Here is a 6,456-nt window from a genome sequence, read left to right on the forward strand (position 1 = left end):
TCCTGGACCACAATGTCTTCACCTTCAACAACCAGCTCTTCATCCAGACACACGGAACAGCCATGGGGACCAAATTCGCACCTCAATATGCCAACATCTTCATGCACAGGTTCGAACAAGACTTCTTCACCGCGCAGGACCTTCAACCGATGCGATACAGTAGATACATCGATGACATTTTCTTCCTTTGGACTCATGGTGAACAATCACTGAAACAACTATATGATGACATCATATGCTACCAAATAAACCTTTTGGACTTTAACCTGGTGTTGTTAAACTTCTTACTGTAATACAATAAGAGGACAGGGAATAGTTCCGTCACTATGGTAGCAGAACAGGGACTGGGACCAGCAATGTTGTATAAGAACAGGGAGTGGGCCTGTCAACTTGGTAATACTGCAGGACTCCGTCTATTTCTATTGCATCAGATCAGCGCCTGTTCCTGCCACCAAGTAACCTAACAAGCACATAGACCAAAAATGCAGTGAAGGACCTGCCACGGGTTCTGTCACTTTGACGACAGTGCAGGGATTTTGTCGGACACTGGTGCCAGAACCGGGACTGTGCCTGTCAGTATGGCAAAAGTACAAGGACTGATTCTATTACTTTTGTAAACAGAATAAGGATCAGGTATTTCACTACGATAAGAGATTAGAGACTGTGGTTGCCACTATTGGGAACATAGAAGTGACAGTTCTTGCCATTGGTGTAAAAGATTAGGGGATCGATACAGCAGTCCGGTAACAGGTCAGGCACTTGAGCTGTTATTGTTGCCAAAGATCAGGGAATGGATCATCGCTATTGTAACAGATCTGGTAAGTGAACCTTGTTTCCTCTGCTGGTCAGTTTTCTTATTCCCCTTTCTGTCTTTGATGTTTATCGTTGATTCTCCCTCCTGTGACTCCTTGCGTCCTTTTCCATACACCTGACATTTTATTTTAAACCCTTCAAAACCACTCGAGTAAATCCTTCCATCGGACATTAGTGTTGGTCCAGCCCAGTATCAATGGTCCTGTTTATATTGGTCGCATTTCCCCAGAGCCTGTCCCAGTGCCCCAGGAATCTGAAACCTACCCCTCAAACTACCCCTTTAGCTGCATATTCATGCAATATATCATGCTACTTCCAGACAGAATATCACGAGGCTGGTCGTAATCATAAGATTACTATCTTTGAGGTCGAACTTCTAAACTTTCTTTCCAACCGCTATATTCTACTTTTAGGACTTCTATGTCGCTGGTACAGATGTGAACCACATGCATTCGTCGTTCACCCTTCAGAATGTCCTGCAGCTCCTCTGAGCAATTCTGACTCTAGCACAAGCTACATACCAGCCTGGAGTGTCATTTTCGGCTATAAAAACTTTTATCAATTCACTTTAAACTGTAGATGGTGACAATTAGACAGGAAGCGGAGAGACGGTGATATAGATAGAGAGAGGGAAAGAAGAGGGAGAGAGAGATAGACAGGAGGCAGACAATGACAAAAACTGGGAGAGAGAGATTGAGGAATACAAAAAGGACATGGAGATACATATCCCCTAAATCTATTTCAGTAAGTGCTAAGTGCCCTCCTGCCCCAAACACATGCCCGCGAGCACAGACGCTGGAATCTTGTTGAATTGTAGCTATTATTATGAACTCCCACAAACACCAATGGCAGAGTGCGCAGTGAATCTCTGTAATGATGTTGGTAGATGGATGAATACTGTTCCAAGGCCACGGGGAGAACACTTGAACACTTCTTCAGACAACGTTTTCAGATTCTGAATGTAGGATATTCGGTTACAACTATGCTAACCAGGGGACGGTGTTGTTTAGGGAGTATCAGTATATTAGCTTTCCAGGGTTCTAGGTTCATGCTCCTGGGATGTGATTTAAAATCCATCACAGTTGGTGTATTTAAAATTCATTCGATACAACCCTCAATTCAAAGGTAATCTCAGTAATGTGAACCATGGCAATAATGTTGGTTTCGTGAAAAAAACAACCCAGTTCACTGTTACCCTTAATGGTAACCTGTCCAGTTTGCTAAATGTGTTTAAATGCAATTATGGGCACACATCAACCTGGTTTACCTGCAAACGCCGTGTGAAGTAACCAAGTCTCTCACATCAGGACCATTGCTGTGCACAAAATGCTGTCTCTTTTGGCCACGCCCACACCCCACGAAATAATGAAAATGAAGTGGAATCAAGGTGAAAATAACTCATTTTTATTTAGCTGAGGAATTTTACCTTTAACACAACGATTTAGTGTGATCTGGACTTGCTGCCTGCAAGGATAATGGAAGAGATACGATATTAACTTTGTCAATGGGAATTCCACCGACAAATCAAAGGGAACATAATGAATGAGCTCTTGAAAAGGGAACAGAGACATCATTCGGCTCAGTAAGCAAAGAGCCAGCGGGCACACGCTGGGCCGATTTTCCTCTTACCTGCAAAATAATTTTTCTTTAAAGCTGTGAACAATTCCTCTCAACCAGCACTTTTTCAATCACTTCACAGTGATTGTGGATTTATGAAAACCAGGCACGGGAGACACATTTATATATATATATATATATGATTCCTGTGTCGCTTTATCTCAGTTAGTAAACAAAATCTAAAACATGTCCAAATAAGTTGTCTATGTTTGAGCCAGTCCGCAGTGCGTGTATGTGTGGTTATTAACTGTGTGATACTCTGCGATTATATAAAGAGCATCGGTGTTCCAGTCACTTGATTGTGAATCTGAGAAGCTCAGTGCAGAATGAGGAAGCCTCTAAATTTTCTGTTTTTCTTCACGGTGCTGCTGCAGCCCATCACTGCCGAGAGAGGTGTGAATGCGAGGATTGTACTTACAAGTGAGGAACTTTCTCATGACAAAATATACTGCCCCCTGAAATCTGTGCTGCCACTCGATTCGATCATGGCTGCAAGTGTCTTAACTGCATCCACCGATCTTGGCTCTTCAACTTTAATGACTGTTTCCACGAATCCTCACTCGAATGTTTAATATTTTTTCCGACACTCCCAGCGCCTTAATATATTCTGTCAATCATAGCTCATATTTGCTATTCCCTCCATGGCCTTGCCTTAATTCTTTAATCACATCCAGCCCAAAATTCAATCGAAATATTTTTGTTCCCAACAATCTAGCCTCCGTTGCAATCTAAGAGTTTGACAAATCTACAATTTGCAACTGTTTAATTTCCTCCACAAAGCTCACCACTTCCTCTTGCTTATACTTCAAGATGGTCTTTGATAGCAAACTCTTTCAGAACGATTTGGTCACCTATCTGGAAAATTGGCTCATGTAACTCAGTGTATTTTTCTTACAGGCCACTCTTCTCCCTTCAAAGCACAGTATCAGTTTCATCATTATCGTTGTAAACAGTTCTTCTGCGTATCAGGCGTTGCTGGGCCATAATTAGAAAGTGTGAAAAATAACATTTCGCTCTGATTTCTTTTGGATTCATTGAGTAAACGTTGAATAGTTCAGTGTATTGTGTTCCGAAGTTAGACGACATAAGACCGGTGATCATGATCTATTTACCTCGCTTAGAATACACTTTAAGAACTTTAAACTGTGAAGCTGTCTATAAGACTCGGTTGGCGACATTGAGAACATCGGGCACAACCCAATTCTTCGTATTCTTATTCGAAGCAGACCTGGTATCTCGAGGGCACTGACGAGTGGCATCAATGAACATTACTTGTTTCACTCTTTCCAGGATATGGCAAGAATGGAGGGATTTGCAGAAGAGGCTGATGTCAGGATGATGAGGTCGAGGGTACCAGGGAAATGTTGCAAAGGTGAATGAGATATGCATATGCAATGCGCCCTCTGCGGAACCCGTCTGAGAATCAGACTGAAGCGATCTGTAAGTTGTGTAGTGCAAACTCCGCTACGTTGTGCAGTTTCAATGTCACCTGGCCCACTGCTTTCTGAATTAGTCCAAAAAAATAAAAGTTACAGCATTGAACACAGCATTTTGTCACATCTTTTTGTCACCATTTTGTCATGGATGGAAGGGTAGTTGGAATGTGTCAGAGCCGCATTGACATGTTGCAGCGGCAGTAAATCCAACAAAAATAATCTTACAACCAATTTCCCAGGTTCTTCGAGCACTATTCCTGGGATTATCCTGCGAGCAAGAATATAGAGCCACCAGCAGGTGAGTGAACAGTGACATTTAATGGTACGTGATGGATCTTGGGTCCCCTCTGCTTTGACCCCAGACTCTATGATCCTTCGAAGCATCAGATCAAACACAAGAAAGGAGAAGGCGTACTTGGCCCCAGCTGTCACCACCCCAGCTGATTCACATGTACCACTTCCAAGTTATGTTAAAATGATTTGGAAGGGATATTGAAAGTAACAGTACACAGTTGCTGCAGTTATATGCTGATCAGCACGAATGCATCGATCACACAGACACCAAGAAACCCATAAGGCCATAAGACGTAGCAGCCAATTTTGTTCATTCGTTCCATGGATTTTATCCTGCCGTTCAATGAGATGGTGATCGATGTGATATGATGAATATTAAGGACAATATCCCGCCTTTTCCCCCATTCGATTTGCTTGTTAATTTAAAAAAGTCCACCTCGTGCTTAAAAATACTTTGCGATCTTACTGGCAGTGCAATCAATACATTTGCAGATTTCACATTTAATATTCAAGTTTGAAAAACATCATGCCAGGGGATGTATCTGCCTGAAATAGTTTCTTTTGTTTTACCCCTGTACATTTTTTTCACCAGTGATCATTATTGTACTAAATTCCTGCCCCACATTTCTTTCTTGAATATGTAATATTTTCATACTGATATTCTTGTGCTCTCCCGTGAAGACAGAAGAAAAATAATAATTGTTCTCCGCTGTCATTTGCTAGTGCATTCTTATTATGTCACCAGTGTCATTCTTTGAGTGTCCTTTGTTCAAATTGGAAATCATATCCTTTTTGGGGTAATGTGCTGGAATTTCTGAGGAGATTTGAGAAAACCCTTTTTCACTTACAAGGTGTTGTGAATCTTGAATTAGCTGCCTGAGAAGATAGTGGAGAGTCTGGAAACATTACAACCTTTGAAACATATTTGCATGATTTTTGATTTGATTTGATTTATTGTCACGTGTATTAGCATACAGTGAAACGTGTTGTTTCCTGCACACTATACAGACAACGCATACCGTTGATAGAGAAGGAAACGAGAAAGTGCAGAATGTAGTGCTACAGTCATACCTCGGGTGTAGAGAAAGATAAAATTAGTGCAAGATAAGTCCATTCAAAAGTCTGACGGCAGCAGGGAAGAAGCTGTTCTTGAGTCAGTTGGTACGTGACCTTCGACTTTTGTATCTTTTTCCCATAGCAAGAAGGTGAAGAGAGTATGTCCAGGGTGTTTGGGGTCCATAATTATGTTGGTTGCTTTGCCGAGGCAGCGGGAATTGTAGACAGAATCGATGGATGGGAGGCTGGTTTGTGTAAAGGATTGGGCGACATTCACGACTTTTTTCGTTTCTTGCCGTCTTGGGCAGAGCAGGAGCTGACATGCCAAATCTCCTTCGACTTCTGAGACAGTGGAGGCATTTGTGTGCTTTCTTAACTCAAGTGTCAAGCAGTTCAAAAACACCATTCAAAAATAAGGTACAATTTCAGGAGAATGGGATTAGCGTGAATTCAATGGTCGTTATTGTATGTGCAGACCCGGAAGGTTGAAGGACATTTCTTTGCATTCTATGCCTCTATGTCTTTGGCTCTTTTATTGCAGCTCTCTTTACAGAATAATTCTAACAGACAGAATAGTCGATAATTATTCTAACCTTTACTTGGCAACTATTGCACGCTTCAATCTCTCCGAGGATTAATTATAGACTTTGTTTCCAGTGTCTGTTCATCTCAGTAAACGGCGCCATTAATGTTTCCAAATAATCTCTTTTGTGTGTGTGCTGATTAACGTAAAAAATATGTACGGACACTTAAAGAGCCTCCTTGCGCCAATCATTTCACTGGGGAGATCAGCAAAGAATGAAGGCAGTTCTTTTGTTGCTACAGGGGATCCTGTTGCTGCTGCAGCCCGTCACTGCCGATGGAGTTGACAGTGCAAGTTTTTTTATTCGGAGTTCAATACCGTTCTCAGTAAACAATCCACAGAAACATCGATTGGAACTGGTGAAGACCATTCATGCCTTCAAGTCTGTTCGAATATTTAATCACAACAGGATTGGTGCGTGTGTTATCCCTCTCTGCACATCATGTTTCAGTAACATTTTGAATATTTCCAATTGACAAGCTCATAATCTCAGTTTCCAAACTTTCTTGAAACCATTACACGTTTGATGTAAGTTACCCCAAACTCCGTCGAGATTTATAAATTGTAGTAATCGTGTAACATGATTTCAAGTTATTTCATGGCCTTGCCTTACTACTGTTAACTTTCCCAACCCAAAAACACTTCGAGATACCGGTG

This window comes from Mustelus asterias, assembly GCF_964213995.1.
Source record: "Mustelus asterias chromosome 26 unlocalized genomic scaffold, sMusAst1.hap1.1 SUPER_26_unloc_9, whole genome shotgun sequence".
Classification (NCBI taxonomy): Eukaryota; Metazoa; Chordata; class Chondrichthyes; order Carcharhiniformes; family Triakidae; genus Mustelus; species Mustelus asterias.